Raw genomic sequence first — 19,850 nt, forward strand, 5'->3', positions numbered from 1 at the left:
CTGGCTGCCCAGCTCCTGGAAGGGAGCTGGAGGAGTAATGCTGTTGGTCAGTACGTCAGTCCACCAGGACTCCAAGTACTGGGTGTCAGAAATTTTTTTTTCTGTAAATGCCTTTTTCCCAAAAGTCTTCCATTCTTTTGAGAGCCAAATGTCCAGCCCAGAATTCCTGCCCTCTCCTTGCTGTGGCAAATTCAGATCTAGATTACTAGACTTGCTCTACTAGGGACTGGCCTTTGGCCAAGACACGCGGGAAATGAGGCTTCAGCAAAGACGTAAAGGACATTAATCACTTGCCAGTGGGACATGGTAATCATATGTGAGTCTAAAAATTATTTTTATTTCTTTAAGTTTATCATTTTGAGAGAGAGCGAGACAGAGAGGGATAGAGAAGATCCCAAGCAGCACAGAGCTCTATCAGCACAGAGCGAATCAAGGTAAGTAGTTTAGGGAACTAGGTATTGCTGAGCCCACTAGGGCCCCATATCTGCATGGTAGGAGACTTGGCAGGTTTGACGACAGGGCTGAGTCAGATGAATTTGCCTAGTAGTGATGACTGAGTGAATCTCTCAGAACTTCTGGAGGGGTGACTCCGCAACTGAGCTGAGGAACTTCCCAAAAGGAGACGGGGGTCAGTCAGCGTCTGGGGTTGGGAGCTGTGGGTAGAGGTGGTTGGGATTCCCAAAGATCCGGGGCATGCGTTTCCCTTAAGTACTCAGAGATCGCAGTATTTCCAATCGCTCAGCTACCACAGGGCAGCCGCTTCTACCTAACTCCGTGATTAAGGAAGAAAACGCAGACATCCTAACATTGGAGGGTGGGGCTGGTCAATAGGAACAGCTGTGGTCCTCCAAGCCCCGGGGCCTCCCGGTGTTTCTCGGTGTTTCTCGCGGGTCAGGCTTGGAAGATAGGAGGGCTGAAGGAACTCGAACCTCAGGGTCATCACCCATTGGCTCCTGTACCTTGTAGCCCCGCCCCTCACCCGCTTTCACCACCACCCCAACCCCCCATCCAAACGATCTGTCTGCTGGAAGCCTGGTGCTGTTGAGTCGGGTAAGGTGAAACTCAGGGGGAGGAGGCCGTCGCCTTCTCATGACCAGATAGTTTTAAGCCCCCTTCCTTTTGGGAACGCAGGTGTTCATCCTCCTTTCTGCCTCCCCGTCCAGTTTCCAGCTTTGGGATTGGAACCTGCTTGGGGGAGGGGATTGAAAAGTCGGGGCCTACCGGATAAACCGATGGGAGTGGAATGAAGGTTTTGGTGTGTCTCCTCCCACTCTCAATTTTCATCTTCTCTGGCTGCTTGTCGAATGTCCTTTGGCACCTAACTGCAAGGCTGTTTGAATTGCGACTATCTCGCACTGCTGTAGGGGCTACTAAGTAGAGACACAAAGACTGACTCCTATCGTAGGCTTGTCTCTACTAGAAAGCTCTGGGGGGTCCTACTGTCGAAAGTCGGGTTTTGTAGCACCCTTGCGTGTGATGAGCAGCGTTTCTTTAGCACTGCTCTTGGGACTCTCTGGCCTCATTAGACAAAATGGAGACCCGTCCCTTGGTACGGGACCTTACACGAGAGTGGTATGAGATACAGCTGTTGTCATCCTTAATTTTCATCAGGAGACCCAGAAGAAAGAGGGGTTCACATAGCGAGTCAGGGGTAGTATGATACAGAGTCTTGCTGTGGCTTCTGTCCCTTTTATTTCAGAAGTGTGCAAACATATGTAAAAGAATAACTTAATGAATTCCTTTGTACTCATCACCCATCTTGTGACCAACTGGCGACCAGTCTGGTTTCAGCTTAACTCCTCTCACTGAAGGCCTCCCCATTATTTTGAAGCAAATGCCAAATTTATCATTTCATCTGTAGGTATGTCCCTACATATGTCTAAAACATAAGAACCCTTTAAAAACAAAGCCTGACAAGGGGCACCTGGTCAGTTGAGCGTCCCACTTCAGCTCAGGTCCTGATCTCCCGGTGTGTGAGGTCGAGCCCCACGTGGGGGCTCTCAGCTGTCTGTGGGGATCCTGATTCGGAACCTCTCTCTGCCCTTCCCCTACTAACTCTCTGTCAAAAATAAACATTTAAAAAACCCACAAACACCTGACAAAACTGTTACCACAACTAAAATAACAGAACTTTTTAATACCATCAAATATCCAGTCAGTAGTAAGATTTTCCTGGTTGTGGCTCTCTGTCCCCCCCTCCCCCGCAGCTTTATTTTATTTATTTTTTTAAGTAATCTCTACAGCCAGGGTGGAGCTCACCTTATGACTGGGAGGTGAAGAGTCACATGCTCCTACTGACTGAGCCAGCCAGATGCCCCTTAACAGCTTTGTTGAGATATAAGTCACATACCATACAATTCACCCATTTAAAATATATTCAGTGGCTTGTAAAGTATGGCAGGCCTGTGCACCCATCACCACAGTCAATCTTAGTACATTTTCACTACCCTCAAAAGAAACCACACTCTCTTGTTGTCACCCCAAGTGCTCCAGCCTTCAACCTCAACCTTAGACGACCACTAATCTACTTTTGTTCAACAGAGTTGCTTATTCTGGACCTTTCCTATAAATGAGATCATACAATATGTGTAGTCCTTTGTGACTGGCTTCTTTCATATAGCATAATGTTTTCAAGCTCCATCCATGTGTAGCATATATCAGTATTTTATTTTTATTGCTGAATATTCCATTGTACGGGTATACTACATTTTATTTATCCAGTTGATGGACATTTTGAGGTTGTTTCCACTTTGGGGCTATTGTGAATAATGCTGTGATGAATATTCATGTAAAAGTCTTTTGGGTGAACATACATTTTTCTTTCTCTTGGCATATACTTAGGAGTGGAATTACTTGATCATATTGCAACTCTATGTTTAACTATTTGAGAGACTGTCTCAGAACTTTTTTAGATTGTTTGAATCATCACCCAAGTAAAATTTGTATGTTGTAATTTGTTGCTGTATCCATTAAGAATCTTTTGAGGCACCTGGGTGGCTCAGTTGGTTAAGAACTTGACTCTTGATTTTGGCTCAGGTCATGATCTCACCGCTCGTGGACTGAGCCCCATGTCAGACGGCACACTGCACACACACAGCCTGTTTGGGATTCTCTCCCACTCTCTCTCTGCCCCTCCCTGCTCAATAAATAAACTTATTTTAGAAGAATCTTTTAATCTATAGATCTCCTGCCCTCTTCCCTACCCGCCCCCAATATATTTACTGATGAAACTGGGTTATTTGTCCTGTAATTCCTACCTATCTGGAATTTGCTACTTCCTCCCTGTGGTATCATTTAATATGTTCTCCATTCCCTGGATTTCTTATAAATTGGTAGTTAGGGCAAGAGGTTGATTAGTTTTAGGGTCAATATTCTGTCAAGAATACATTGTGAAGGGTTTTATGTGCTTCTCTCAGGAGACAAAAACTGTTCTCTCTGTCATGTGAGCAGCCATGATGATCATTGTCTAGATACACATATTCATTAGAGATTATGAAATGGTGGTATTCTAGCTTTATCATTTCTCCTTTTTTTTTTTATTAGCTGGAATACTTCTAGAAAGAGAAACTTCCTCTTAACAAACATTTGTTGCCCTGATACACAGTTTGTATGAGAAAAGAATAAACTTTGATTCTTTCCCCTCATTTGCCAGCTTAAAAATGAATTTATTGCCTAATATTCTGCAAAAATGATCATTGAGTTTTTTCTTTGTAGCATCTCTCTGCACTCAATGTATTTGATGTGTTTCCATCCATTGCAGCTATTTTTTTAAAATTTTAAATGCTTCTTTATTTTTGAGAAAGAGAGAGAAAGAGAGACAGAGCGTGAGCAGGGGAGAGGCAGAGAGAGACGGAGACACAAAATCTGAAGCAGGCTCCAGGATCTGAGCTGTCAGCACAGAGCTCGACATGGGACTCAAACCCGTGAACCATGAGATCATGACCTGAGCTGAAGTCGGTCACTTAACTGACTGAGCCACCCAGGTGGTCCTGTACCTATTCTTACTGATGCTCAAGTCATCTCAGTTTTGGCACATGGGGGGCATCTTCAGTCTGACTCCTAAATCCTTTTGACAAGACCACAGAAGTTTATAATAATTTCTTTGCTTTTTTGGTATCACCTTATGGTCTGGGATTAATTTGTACATTTCATACCCAGATCTGAAATCACCTGTTTTTCTAAGGATACCTAGTTCCTTTTGATGGGAAGTGGTGTTTAGAGATCACAATTTTCTACTAGGGGTGTTCATTGCTACTGCATTGGTCATTGTTTTTAGGCATTTTCAATAGATGCAGCTAGGAAATAGTCTCCTAAGATGAAATACATCATAAATTCATACTCATTTTTTCAATTCAAATTCAGAATTGTAGCATTTTTACTTAGCTTCTCAGATTTTACATTTACATATTTTCCTGTCGTGTGGTCTGATCCTCTTGACATTTGTTTCTCAGCTAGAAGTTGGTGCCCACAAGCTCTCACCTTCATTGTTTCCCAAATTGAACTCATCATTTTCTCTATCAATTTTCCCATCCCCAAACCTACAAATCCACCCGTGTTTCCACCTAGGGAATAGGGCAGGTGGACCTAGAGCCTAGGCAGGCAAACTGAGGCAAACCCTGTTTTAGGACCCTGTAGACCTCTAATATGGAAATGGCCATGTGTCCTGTCGCAGGTGTAGGTGTCCATGGCAGCAAGACTAATCTCAGACCCACTGACTGATAGAATGTTGTTGCAGTCTCTGTCTTGAGCAGATTCTTGGCCTGGTGAGAATATAGCATTTGGAGACAAATCTGTGTTTATTTATTATATCAAACCCTTAGGTGGTTCTATGACCCTTAGTAAGTCACTTTCTCTCCTTAGCCTTAGCTTTCTTATCTGTCAAGTGGAGATGGGGAATTAAAGTAATCTCAACACCTGATGTGGGGCTCGAACTCACAATCCTGAGTTCAAGAGTCATAGCCCTCCTGACTGAATGTCATTTAAATGGAAACATGCTTTCTGTAGCCTTTGGAGTCTGTTTCTTTCATTTTGCATAATATGTATGAAATTCATGGATGTTGTTCATTGTATCAATATTCTCTGTTCCTTTTTACTGCTAATATTGCATTCCCCAAGTGTACCCAGTTCATGTTATTCAGTAGTTGAAAAACGTGGATTTTTCCAGTTTGAACAGTTATGAATAAAGTAGCTATAAACATTGGCATACAGGTTTTTGTGAACAAAACTTCTTGGGAAAATACCTAGGAGTGGTGGGTTATATGGGAAGTGTATGTTTAGCATTTTTTTAAAATTTTTATTTATTTCTAGGAGAGAGAGAGAGACAGCATGAGCAGGGGAGGGTCAGAGAGAGAGGGAGACGCAGACTCTGAAACAGGCTCCAGGCTCTGAGCTGGCAGTCAGCACAGAGCCCGACGTGGGGCTCGAACCCACGAACCGCGAGATCATGACCTAAGCGAAAGTCGGTCGCTTAACCGACTAAGCCACCCAGGCGCCCCATAGCATTTTTAAGAAACTGTGACCCTTTATGGCTATACCATTTTGAATTCCATTTTTTCCAATTTTCTTTTTGTGGTAAAATACATATATAAACTTAAACCAACTTAACCAGTTTTAAGTATATAGCTTAGTGGTATTAAGTACATTAATACCATGTACATAAATACATTAGTAGTTTTTACTACCACCTGCTTCCATACTTCCTTCCTCTTGTACAGCTGAAACTGTGTATACGTTAAACAGCAAATCCCTATTACTCCACCCTCCACAGTCCCTAGCAATTACCATTCTACTTGTGTTTGTCTCCATGATTTTGATTCTCCTAAGTACCTTATAGTAGAATCATACAGTCTTTGTCTTTTTGTGCCTGGCTTAAGTCACTTAGTATAATATCCTCAAGGTTCATCCATGTTGTAGCGTATGTCAGAATTTTCTTAACTTTTTAAGACTGAAGAGTATCCCACTGCATCGATAGACTACATTTTGCTTGTCCATTTATCCCTCAATGGACATTTGGACGGCTTAACGTGTTGTAGCTATTGTGAGTAATGCTGCTGTGAACATGAGCGTCCAAAAACATTACCGAGACCCTGCTTCCAGTTATTTTGAGTATATAACTGCAAGTATGATTGCTGAGTCATACACTGTGTTTTACATCTTCTGAGGAATTGACATACTGCTTTCTGCACAGCATCTGTACCACTTTTCACATTGCCGCCAACAGAGCAAGGCGTTCCAGTCTCTCCACATCCCCACCACCACTTGTTCTTTTCTTTTTTAACTTTTTTTTCTTTTTCGTGGAGTAGCCATACTAATGAGTGTGAGATAGTATCTCATTATAGTCCTTTGCCCATTTTTCGGATTTTTAAAAATGTTTTATTTATTTCTGAGAGAGAGACAGACAGACAGCGTGAGCAGGGGAGGGTCAGAGAGAGAGGGAGACACAGAATCCAAAACAGGCTCCAGGCTCTGAGCTGGCTTTCAGCACAGAGCCTGATGCGGGGCTCGAACCACAAGATTATGACCTGAGCTGAAGTTGGATGCTTAACTGACTGAGCCACCCAGGTGCCCCTCCTTTGCCCATTTTTTAATCAGATTGTAGAATTCTCTATATATTCTGGATATGAATACAGCAGATATATGATTTCACAAATATTTTCTCTTATTCTATGAGTTGCATTTGACTCTTGGCATTATTTTTTATAAATGAATTTGAAAAAATTTTCATGATATCTAACGTGTGTGTGTGTGTGTGTGTGTGTGTGTGTGTATTGTTGTTGCCGCCTTTGGTGTCATATCCAAGAAATCATTGCCAAATCCAATGTCATGAAGATTTTTCTCAATGTGTTTTTCTAATAGTTTTACAGCTTGAGGTCTTCTATTTAGGTCTTTCATCCTTTTTGAATTAATTTTTGTGTGTGGTGTTAGGTAAGGGCCCAACTTAATTATTTTGCATGCCGATATCCAGTTTTCCCAGCACCATTTGTTGTAAAGACTATTCTTTCCCTATTGAATGATCTTGGCACCATTGTGAAAAATCATTTGACCATGCATGCAAAGGGCTCTCCATTCTATTATATTGGTTTATATGTTTGTCTTTATGCCAATACCACATTGTTTTGATTACTGTAGCTTTGTACCTGTACTAAGTTTTGAAATCAGAAATTCTGAGTCCTTCATCTTTGTTCTTTTTTAAAAAAATTTTTTAATGTTTATTCATTTTGAGAGAGGGATAGAGGGGAAAGTGCAGAGAGAGAGAAAGACACACAGACTCTGAAGCAGGCTCCAGGCTCTGAGCTGTCAGCCCAGAGCCTGTTGCGGGGCTCGAACTTACCAACTGCTAGATCATGACCCTAGTCAAAGTCAGATTCTTAACCGACTGAGCCACTCAGCTGCCCCCTTTTTCTTCCTTTTTAAGATCATTTGGCTATTCAAGATCCCTTGAGATTCCATAGGAATTTTAGGATGGAAATTAAAATTTCTATTTTTAAAAAGTCACTGGGATTTTGATAAGGATTGCATTAAATCTGTAGATTACTTTGGATAGTATTAATATCTTAACAGTGTCTTCCAATTCATGAATATGAGATGTTTCTCTTTATGTCTTATTTAATTTTGTTCAGCAGTATTTTATAGTTTTCGTTGTACAAGTGTTTCATTCCTTTTGTTAATTTCTAAGTAATTTATTCTTTTTGATGTTATAGTAAATGGAATTGTCTTCATAATTTTCTTTTCAGATTGTTCACTGCCTGTATATAGAAATGCAACTGATTTATGAGTGTTGATTCTGTATCCTGCTACTTTGCTGAATTCATTTATTAATTTTAACATTTTTAAATAGAATTATTAGATTTTGAACATAAACGATCATGCCATCTATGAACAGAGATAACTTTACTACTTCCCTTACAATTTGGATGGCTTTTTAAATTATTTATTTATTTATTTTTGAATGATCACATTTATTGAAAGGGTTGGAAAAAAATGCACTTTAGTGTAAGAATTAAAAAAAAATTTTTTTTATGTCTTTATTTTGAGAGAGAGACAGAGTGTGAGCAGGGGAGTGGCAGAGAGAGAGAAGGAGACACAATCCAAAGCAGGCTCCAGGCTCTGAGCTGTCAGCACCAAGCCCAATGCAGAGCTTGAACCCACGGACTGTGAGATCATGACCTGAGCTGAAGTCGGCTGCTTAACCGACTGAGCCACCCAGGCACCCCAAGTGTAAGAATTTTTGAGTTATCTGCAAATCAACTCATTTCAGGAGTGGAAGAATCCTTGGTCATTTCTTAATATCAGAATTTTCAGAAGTTTCTCTTTTGAATGTCCTCTACATTTAAAGAGGCAACCATACAAAGTCTTCCATATTCCATACATGAAAAATTCATTGTTTCAGCCAATTCTTTTTTTTAAAATTTTTGATGTTTATTATTTACTTTTGAGAGACTGAGTGAGAGCAGGGAGGGCAGAGAGAGAGGGAGACACAGAGTCTGAATCAGGCTCTATGCTCTGAGCTTCCAGCACAGAACCCGATGCGGGGCTCGAACCCACCAACTGTAAGATCATGCCCTGAGCCAACGTTGGTTGCTTAACTGACTGAGCCACACAGGCTACCCCTGTTTCAGGCAGTTCTTAATGGAGGGGCAACTGGTATAACATCATCTCCTGGGACAAATCATCAGAATATTCCATTTTGTGTGTATGCACACACATATATATACATATGCTTATATATATATACACATATATATGTGTGTATATATATATACATACACACACATATCTTTGTATGTTTCCTCATCAATATCTATAGTAATCACAGTGTCTTCCACATCTCCCAATATCACATTTAAATCCTGATCATAAGCATGTCATCTTCCTTTAAGTTCTCTGTCATTTCTCATTTTCATGTGAATTCGTTCATCAAGGCTAAGCCTGATGAGATCCAGGGCTCTTCTACAGTGCTGGTAGTTGTTGATGGTCCACATTGTCGGCCATGTTTCAAACCCTGAATCCTTTCCCTTGGATGCCTTTTACTTCTTCTTGCCTAAGTGCTCTGGCTAGAACTTCCAGTACTATGGTGAGTAGAATGGTAAAAAGAATGAATAGAATAGAATGGTGAAAATGAGTATCCTTGCCTTGTTCCTGACCTTAGAAGGAAAGCCTTCAGTCTTTCACCCTGAGTACAATGTTTACTGCAGGTTTTTCGTATATGACTTTTATTATGTTAAGATAGTTTCCTTCTGTTACTAGTTTGTTGAATTCTTGTGAAATGTTGAATTTTGTTAAAATCTTTTTATGCATCTAGTGAGATGATCATGAATTTTAGCTTTTATTTGGTTAGTTTTGAATAGTTGTGTTCCAGGAATAAATCTCTTCTTGTCATGGTGTATTATGCTTTTAATATGCTGCTGAATTCAGTTTGCCAGTATTTTGTTGAGGGTTTTTTTTTTATATTTGTATTTATTTCTAGGAGAGAGAGACAGCATGAGCAGGGGAGGGTCAGAGAGAGAGGGAGATAGAGGCTCTGAAACAGGCTCCAGGCTCTGAGCCGGCAGTCAGCACAGAGCCCGACGCGGGGCTTGAACCGTGAGATCATGAACTAAGCGAAAGTCGGACACCTAACTGACTAAGCCACCCAGGCGCCCTTGTTGAGGGTTTTTGTGTCTATGTTCATCAGAGATATTGGTCTATAGTTTTCTTTTCTTGTAATATCTTTGTCTGGCTTTGGTATCATGACAATGTTGACCTCATAAAATGAGTTAGAAAGTATTTCCTCCTCTTCAGTTTTTGGGAAAGGTCCGAGAAGGATAGATACTAGTTTTTCCTTAAATGTTTGGTATATTGGGGCGCCTGGGTGGCTCAGTCAGTTGAACGTCAGACTCTTGGTTTTGGCTCAGGCCATGTTCTCAGGGTCATGAGACTGAGCTCCACGTTGGGGTCCACACTGGATGTGGGACCTCCTTGGGATTCTCTCTCTCTCTCTCTCTCTCTCTCTTCCCCTCTTCCCCTCTCCTCCTCCCTCCCTCCCTCCCCCCCCTCCTGCTCATGCTCTCACTCTCCAAAATATATATAAATTAAATTAAAAAAATAAATGTTTGATATATTTTATCAGTGAAACCATCAGGTCCAGGGCTTTTTTGTTGTTCAAAGATTTTTTTGAAAGTTTTTTGTTTTGTTTTTTTAGAGAGAGTATGTTTGAGCAGGATAGAGGGGCAGAGATGGAGGCGGGGAGGGAGGGGGAGAGAGAGACAGAGAGAATCTTAAGCAGGCTCCACACTCAGCACAAATTCCTATTCAGGGCTTGATCCCACGACCCTGGGATTATGACCTGAACCAAAATCAAGAGTTGGATGGTCAACATGCTCAACTAACTGAGCCACGCAGATGCTTCTTGGAGGATTTTGTATTGGTGATTCAGTCTTACTAGTTACATCTAGTTAGATTTCTACCTCTTTGCGGTTTCGTTTTGGTGGTTTTTGTGTTTCTAGGAATTTCTCCATTTAACCTAGGTTGTACAGTTTGTCGGTATGCAATTATTCATAGTACTCTCATAATCCTTTTTATTTCCATTGAGTAAGCTGTGTCCCCACTTTAATTTCTGGTTTTAGTAATTTGAATCTTCTCTCTTTTTTTCTTAATCCATCTAGTTAAAAGTTTGCCAATTTTGTTGATCTTTTCAAAGAACCAACCTTCAGTTTCATTGATTTTTCTCTACTTTTCTATTCTCTATTTCATTTATCTCTGTTCTGATCTTTAGTATTTCCTTTTTTCTGTTAGGTTTGGGTTTAATTTGTTCTTCTTTTGTAGTTCCTTAAGTTGTAAAGTTAGGCTGTTGATTTGAGATCTTGTTTGTTAATGTGGGCATTTATAACTATAAATACCCTCCTTCATATTGCTTTCATTGTATCCCATAACTTTTGGTATGTTGTATTTTCATTTTTATTCACCTCTAAGTATTTTATAGTTTTCCTTGTGATTTCTTCTTTGAGCCATTCATTGTTTAAGAGTATGTTTTTTAATTTCCACAATTTTGTGTATTTTCCAGTTTTACTTTGTTATTGATTTTTAACTTCATCACTTCGTGGTCAGAGAAGATATTTTATATGATAACTACCTCTTAAAATCTGTTGAAATTTAATTTGTGGCCTAATATAAGATATACACTGGAAAATGCTCCATGTGCTCTTGAGAAGAATATATGTGCTGATGTTGTAGATTGTATTCTGTTTATGTCTGTTAGATCTAGTTGGTTTATTGTGTTAAGATCTCTGTTTCCAGATGGTAATCCTATCCATTATTGGGAGTGAGGTATGGAAATCCCCAATTGTTATTGTAGAACTATGTCTTCTTTCAGTTCTATCTATATTTATAGTCTGTCTGTACTTAGGTGTGCAAATACTTATACTTATTACATATTATTGCTGTATTGAAACTTTTATTAATATATAATGTCTTCCTTTGTCTCTTGTAAACTTTTTCTGTTTAAAGTCTGTTTTTTCTGATATTAGTATAGCCACCCCTGCTCTCTTTTGTGGTGCTATTTTTTTATGGCATATCTTTTTCCATTCTTTCAATCTACTTGTGTCTTTGGATCTAAAGTGAGTTTCTTGTAGACATGACATAATTGGATCATGTGTTTTTTTAAAAAGCTTATTTATTTTTGAAAGACAGAGTGCAAGGAGAGGAGGGGCAGAGAGAGAGGGGTATACAGATTTCGAAGCAGGCTCCAGGCTCTGAGCTGTCAGCACAGAGCCTGATGTGGGGCTCAAACCCACAAACTGTGAGATCATGACCTGAGCTGATGTTGGACACTCAACCTACTGAGCCACCCAGGCGCCCCTGGATCATGTGTTTTTACCCATTGTGAAAATATGTCCTTTGATTAGATAATTTAACCATTTACACTTAAAGTAATTACTGATAAGGGGAGATTTACTGCTATCATTTTGCTATTTGTTTTCTATATGCCTTATAGCTTCCCTTGCCCTCATGCTTATTTCCTTATTCCTGTCTTCTTTAATGTTTATTTTTTTTTATAGTGGAATGTTAAAATTCCTTTCTCATTTCATTTTCTGTATACTTCATAGCTATTTTCTTTATGGATAGCATGGTGTTTACATATAACATCCTAAAATTATTACATTCTAATTTGAATTCCTACCTTTCAAAACTATATATAAAAACTGCCCCTTTATAGCTCCATCACCACCCTTTTTAGTTGATGTCACAAAATTACATATTTATATATTGTGTGCTCCAGAACACAAGCTAATAATTCATTTCAATGTACTAATATCTTAATTTATATAGAAAACCAAATGTGGAGTCCAAACATAAATTACAATAATACCAGACTTTAGTATTTTTTAAAAATATTCATTTATTTATTTTGAGAGAGATAGAGTGGGGGAGGGGCAGAGAGAGAGAAGAGAGAAAATCACAAGCAAGCCCTGTGCTGTCAGCACAGAATCCAGTGTGGGACTTGATCCCACAATCCTTGAGATCATGTCCTGAGCTAAAATCAAGAGTCAGATGTTTAACCAACTAAGCCACCCAGATGCCCCTAGACTAATTTAAATTTTTAAAAATGAGCCAGCTCTTACTTTTGTTGATCTGTTCTACTGGTTTTTTGTTTGTTTCTATATCATTTATTTCTGTTCTAATATTTATTATTTCCCTTTTTCTGCTGGCTTTAGGCTTTATTTGCTGTTCCTTTTTTATCTCCCTTAGGTGTAAGTTTAGATTTTGTATTTGGGAACTTTCTTGCTTCTTGAGATAAGTCTGAATTGCAATATACTTTCCTCTTAGGACTGTCTTTGCTGCATCCCAAAGGGTTTGAACTGTTTATGTCAATGGCTTCCGTGTATTTTTTTTTTTATTTCTGCTTTAATCTCCTGGTTAACCCATTCATTCTTTAGTGGGATGCTCTTTAACTCCCATGGATTTGATGGCTTTCCAATTTTTTTCTCGTTTGACTTCAAGTTTCATAGTGTTGTAATCTGAAAATATGCATGGTATGATCTTTATCTTTTTGTACTTGTTGAGGGCTGATTTGTGACCAAGTATGTGATCTGTTCTGGAGAATATTCCATGTGCACTCAATGGGGGCACCTGGGTGGCTCAGTCAGTTGAGCATCCAGCTTCAGTTCAGGTCATGATCTCACTGCTCTGTTGGTTCAAGCCCCGCATCAGGCTCTGCACTGATAGCTTGGAGTTGGAGCCTGTTTCATATTCTTTGTGTCCCTCTCTCTGCCCCTCCCCCGCTGACACTCTGTCTCTCTTCCAAAAATAAAATAAACATTAAAAAAGAATGTATATTGTGCTGTTTTAGGATGAAATGTTCTGAATATAACTGTTAAGTCCATCTGGTCCAATATGTCACTGGACATATTGTCAAAGCCATTGTTGCCTTGTTGATTTTCTGCTTAGAATATCTGTCCATTGCAATTTTTAAAAATGTATTGGTTTCTTGGGTCTCCTGGGTGGCTCAGTCAATTAAGGGTCTGCTCTTGATTTCATCTCAGGTCAAAATCTCACGGTTCATGAGTTTGAGCCCCACATTGGGCTCTGAACTGACAGCACAGATTCTCTGCTTGGGATTCTCTCTCCCCCTCTTTCTCTGCCCCTCTCCTACTCTCACTCTGTCTCTCTCAAAACAATAAATTAACCTTAAGAAAAAATTTTTTAATGTTTTTATTTATTTCTGAGAGAGAAAGAAAGACAGCATGAGCAGGGGAGTGTCAGAGAGAGAGAGGGAGACACAGAATCTGAAACAGGCTCCAGGCTCTGAGCTGGCTGTCAGCACAGAGCCCAATGCGGGGCTCGAACCCACGAACTATGAGATCATGACCTGAACCAAAGTCGGACGCTTAGTTGACTGAGCCACCCAGGCGGCCCCCTCCCCTTTTTTTTCCCATGAGCATTTCTTGTAAGCATATCTAGTGGTAATGAATTCCCTCAGCTTTGGTTTATCTGAGAATGTCTTAATTTCTTTTTTTCTTTTTTGATGTAAGCATCCAGTGATATAAATTTCCTTTTAAACACTGCTTTAATTACAACACAGAAAATTTGACATGTTTTAATTTTATTTTTGTTTCATGCAAAATATTTGCCAGTTTCCCTTAATAATTCCTCTTTGACACATAGGTTATTTTTAAGGGTGTTATTTAACTTTCAAACATGTGGGGGTCTTGAGACCTTTCCTTTTTGTTTTTTTGTTTGTGTTTTTTAAAGTTTATTTTTGAGAGAGAGAGAGAGAGAGAGAGAGAGAGAGAGAATCCTAAGTAGGCTCCACAGTGTCAGTGCAGAGAACCATGAGATCATGACCTGAGCCGACATTAAGAGTCAGATGCTCAACCGACTGAGCCACCTGACTCCCCCCTCAAAGTATCTTTGTTTTTTATTCCTAGTTTAATTCTGTTATGGCCAGAAAACATACTGTGTATGATTTTATTTTTTTAAATTGTTGTCTTGTTTTTTTTTTCTTAGTTTATTGTCAAGTTGGTTTCCATATAACACCCAGTGCTCATCCCAACAAGTGCCCTCCCCCATACCCATCACCCTCCTTCCCCTCTCCCCCACCTCCATCACCCCTCAGTTTGTTCTTGGCATTCAAGGGTCTCTCATGGTTTGCCTCCCTCCCTCTCCCCAACTATTTTTCCCCTTGTTCTCCCCCATGGTCCTCCATTAACTTCCTCNGAAAAAATGGAAAAACATTCCATGCTCATGGGTTGGAAGAATAAATATTGTTAAAATGTTTACTTTTAACTTTTAACATTACTACCCAAAGCAATCTACACATTCAATGCAATCCCAATCAAAATTGCACCAGCATTCTTCTCAAAACTAGAACAAGCTATCCTAAAATTTGTATGGAACCACAAAAGACCCTGAATAGCCAAAGTAATATTGAAGAAAAAAAGCAAAACGGGAGGCATCACCATCCCAGACTTTAGCCTCTACTACAGAGATGTTATGGCTTGTTTTATAAGCCAGGATATGATGTCTCTTGGTGAATTGCTGCATGCATTTGAAAATAATGTGTATTCTGCTGTTGTTGGAGTATTCTAGAGGTGCAAATTAGATTATGTTGGCAGATAATGTTATTTAGGTCTCCTGTGTTGTTGATTTTCTATCTGCTTGTTCTATGAGTTACTCAGAGAAGAGTGATGAGTTTCAAAGTGTAATTGTGGGTTCTCTATTTTTCCTATCATCTCTATCATTTTTTGCTTCATGTATTTGGAGCTATGTTTTAAGTATGTATACATTCAGGATTGTTTTGTCTTCTTTGTGAATTGACTCTGGTGAATTTTCTTTTTTAGTTTCTTTTTTAGTTTTTTAGTCTGCTTTGTATGGTATGAATACAGCCACTCTAGACTTCTTTTGACATTTGCATAGGATGTCTTTTACCATTCTTTATTTTTTTAAACAGATTTATTGAGATATATTTTACATGTTATAAAATTCACTTATTTAAAGTGTAAAGTTCTGTGATTTTTAGTATATTCAGAGCATTGTGCACTTATCACCACAATGTAATTTCATAACATTTTCATCATTTCCTCCAAAACCTATTTTTTTTACTTTTAATCTATTTACATCATTATATTTAAAGTGTGTGTGTGTGTGTGTGTGTGTGTGTGTTTGATGGACAGCATATAGTTGGATCTCCTCCCTGCCCCCAGCTAGTAATCATGATTTTTTAAATTGATCTATTTAGGCCATTTACTTTTAATATGTTATATATATTAACATATTATTGCTCTGGTCAGATTTAGGGCTACCATTTTATTATTTTCTATTTGTTCTGTTTTTCCCCTCTGTTTTGTCTTTCTTGCTTCTTTTGACTTATTTAAATAGTTTGTAGTATTCCATTTCAATTTATATATTGGCTTTTTAGTTATAGATCCTTGAATTAAGTTTTTTAGTGGCTGTTCTAGGGATTGATTATATTGTGCACCTCCAATTTCATACAGACTACCTGAGCAAACATTTTATCACTTCACATTAATGTAGAAGCCTTATGACCTCATGGAACCCTTTCCCTTTATATTATACTGTCATAAATATGATGTTTATATACATTGAAAGGCTCCACAACCAATTATAATTTTTTTTGCTTTCAACTGGAAGCATTTTAAAGAAAGCCTTTAAAAGCAGTAAAAGTGTCCGTTGTATTTATCCCACTATTTAGTGTCTCCCTCATTCTTCTCTGAAGGAGAGGTTCTGGAGTTTCTAATTCTCCTCTGATAACATTTCACTAAAACTCAGAGAACATTCTTTAGCCTTTCGGTTAAAGCAGGTTGGCTAGTGGAGGACTCTCTTAGTTTTCCTTCATCTGAGTATTTTATTTTTTAATTTGAAAGAGAGAGAGTGTGTGAGTGGCAGAGAGGGGCAAAGGGAGAGAAAGAATCATAAGCAAGTTCCATGCTCAGCATGGAATTTGATGCAGGGCTTGATCCCATGACCCTGGGATCATGACCTGAGCCTAAACCAAGAGTCAGACACTCAACCAACTGAGCCACCCAGGTACCCCCAGCTGGGAATGTTTTTAATCTCACTTCATTCCTGAAGGATTTTTTTTTTTTATGGATATAGAATTATGTGATGATTTTTTTTTTCCTTGTTAGTACTTCAAAGATACTGTTCCACTGACTTCTGGCTGCCATCTTTGATGATGAGAACTCCACAAGCATTCTGATTGTTGTAGCCTTCTGTGTAATCTGTTGTTTTTCTCTGTTTACCTTACAGATTCCTCTCTTTTTCCTTTTACCAGCACAGTTATGATGTGACTGATATGATATGGCTTCATTTTTTTTTTTTTAATTTGAGATTTGATGAACTTCTTGAACCTGTAAATATATTTCACCACATTTGGGGAGTTTTCAAAAGTTTTTTTCACCAATGTCTTTCTCCCTCATTCTTGGACTTTTGATACTGTCTCATAGGTCCCTGAGGCTCTGCTCATTTTATTTGCAATATTTTTTTTCTCTCTTCTTCAGATTGGATCATTTTTAATGTCCTATCTTCATGTTCCATCTAATGAATTTTCAGATTTTCAGTATTTTACTTCTTTGCTCTAAAATTTGCATTTGGTTATTTTTTATAGTTTCTGTTTCTCTGCTCAGAACTTCTATTGTTACAATAATTTCAAGTGTTTTCACCTTTACCTAATGGAGAGTAGGTATAATAGTTACTTCAATGTCTTTGTTTAGTTTTTTTTTTTCCTAGTTAGTAAACTGGTGGAATAGGATGTCCCCAGCTCACTTCATCCAACACACACACAAACAACAATCCAGCACCATCCACAGAAATAAAGTGCCTTTGGGAGCTTTGGGATCCCAGTAGGAGGTTGTGAAACCCCAGGAAAGCCCAGGACTAAGGAAAACTGATTTGAGAAAGTAGACCCTAACCCTGGTGGCAGGCCAGCCCAGTGTGGTGTCGGGTGCAGAACAATAACGCCATCTCTTTATGGACTTGGCTCCAGCCCCACCTGGCTGCAACCATTTCCATCCACCAGGACACCAGGAGGAGCCACGGTCATCCACACCCCCAGTGCCAGGCCTGCCAGCCATGGACCCAACTGCAGATCCTGAAGCATCCCTGTGACCCAGCTCAAGCCCCGCTCTAACTGCCAGTCTGGTATCAGGCATGACTGCACAGGGACCCTATGCCAGACATGCTCCTGGTAACAGTTCTGCTAATGTTGGTTCTGACTTTGGATCCTTCTCTAACCTTGCTTCTGCCCTGATCTCAGTGCTTCCTACCCAGGTAGCCGGCACTGTTGGTCTGTTACCCTCATAGCAGGCTTACGAACCTCAGTCCTGGCTGTGGACCCTGAAGCCAGTCCCAGCTACATACCTTGAACTGACCCTGAGACTCAGTGGCAACCCCTTCTCTGCCATGGTTGGGGGCCAGTTCAACCATGACCACCCAGGAAACTGGTGAGAGACCTACTCCTCTGAGCCACTAGTGGCAGGCCCGCTGACCTAGTTCTTGACTGCAGAACATGAAGCAACCCTGTGACCCAGTTCCGGCCCTGCTCTACCACAGTTCCTGAGGCAGTCTTCCCACCCAGGGACGTTCATAGGGACATGGAGCCATACCCATCTGTGCCTGGTAACAGCCCTGATGTCCATGGACTTAACTATGGCAATTTTACAAGTCCACTATTAACCCCGATACCAAAGCCAGACAAGGGGACTATAAGAAAAGATAATTACAGGCCAATATTTCTGATGAACGTGGATGCAAAAATCCTCAACCAAATAAATACTAGCAAACTGAATTCAACAGCCCACTAAAAGGATCACACAGCGATCAAGTAATACTTATCCCAGTTATGTAGACATGGTTCAACATAAGCAAGTCAATAAATGTGATAAATAACATTAACAGAATGTAGGATAAAAATCATATGATTACCTCAACAGATGTAGAAAAAGTATTTGACAAAATTCACCATCATTTTATGATAAAATTTCTCAACAAATTAGGTATAGAAGGCATGTATATCAATATAATAAAGGCAGATATGACATGCCCACAGCTAACATCATACTAAAGGGTGAAAAGCTCAAAAACTTTTCCTCTAAAATCAGGAACAAGACAAGAGTGCTGCATCTCTCCATGATTATTCAACAGTACTGGAAGTCCTAGCCATAACAATTAGGCAAGAAAAAGAAATCAAAGGTATCCAATTTGGACAGAAAGAAGTAAAATTGTCTCTATCTTCAGATGACATGATTTCATATACAGAAAACCCTAAAGACTCCTCAAAAAAAAAAAAAAACTGTTAGAACTAATAGATGAATTCAGTAAAGGGGCAGGATACAAACTCAGCATACAAGAATCAGTTGCACTTCTACACACTAACAACCAACTATCTGAAAAACAAATTAAGACAGTCCCATTTGGGGCACCTGGTTGGTTCAGTTGGCCAAGCATCCAACTCTTGACTTCAGCTGAGGTCATGATCCCAGGGCTGTGGGATCCAGCCCCACATCAGATTCTGTAGTCTGTGCTGAGCATGGAGCTTGCTTAAGACCCTCTCGCTCTGCCCCTTCCCCCACTCGCACTTTCTAAAACAAAACAAAACAAAATCTGTTTTCTGTTTATTACTACAATATAGAAATCCAGGGTTTTTGCTTAGTTTTCCAGTGTTTATTTTTAAGATAAACTTTTTTTTTTTTTTTTTTAAAGAAAGCTCTATGCCCAACATAGGGGCTCAAACTCATAACCCAGAGATCAAGACTTGCATGCTTTACCGACTGAGCCAGCCAGGTACCCCTAAGATAAACTTTCATTAGAAAGTATCTCAAGTGTGTGCAAATCATAATTATAGTTAGGTAAATTATGACAATATAAGCACACTATCCTGTCTTCTGACACCATGAATTTGTTTTGCCTCTTCTTGAACTTCATATAAATGGCATTATATACTATGTTCTCTTCTGAGCCTTGCTTATTTCATTCAAAGTAATATTTTTGAGATTCATCCAGATTGTTGTGCATATCAGCAGTTCACTCTTTTTATTATATACCCATTATATGAATATACTATAACTTATCCATTCTACTGTTGGAGATTTGTGTTGTTTCTAGATTTTGGCAGTTGTGAATAGTATAGCTATTAGCATTCTTGAACATAATTTTTGGCATACTTATGTGCATGTTTGTTAGATGGTCACTTTGGAATAGATTGTAAAATATGAAAATAAAGTATGTAGATACATTCAACTAGTTTTCTTTTTTCTTCTTTTACAGTTTATTGTCAAGTTGGTTTCCATATAACACCCAGTGCTCATCCCAACAAGTGCCTTCCTCCATGCCCATCACCCCCCTTCCCCTCTCCC

General features: G+C 39.3%; 1 protein-coding gene across 4 annotated transcripts in view; it reads left to right on the forward strand.

The window, feature by feature from the left end:
- The first annotated feature begins 384 nt into the window (after positions 1-384).
- Positions 385-19,850, forward strand: part of LOC144217762 (orphan sodium- and chloride-dependent neurotransmitter transporter NTT5-like) — a 29,119-nt gene continuing 9,653 nt past the window's right edge. For 3 of the 4 annotated variants that reach the window (XM_077747445.1, XM_077747447.1, XM_077747448.1), the window contains exon 1: positions 989-1,050. The gene's annotated coding sequence lies outside the window, so the exon portion shown is untranslated. Of the gene's footprint in view, positions 435-988; positions 1,051-19,850 lie in introns of those variants that run through there. The other variant, XM_077747446.1, reaches the window with a different exon arrangement.

The sequence above is a fragment of the Crocuta crocuta genome, unplaced genomic scaffold (assembly GCF_008692635.1).
Source record: "Crocuta crocuta isolate KB4526 unplaced genomic scaffold, BGI_CrCroc_1.0 scaffold334, whole genome shotgun sequence".
NCBI lineage: Eukaryota > Metazoa > Chordata > Mammalia > Carnivora > Hyaenidae > Crocuta > Crocuta crocuta.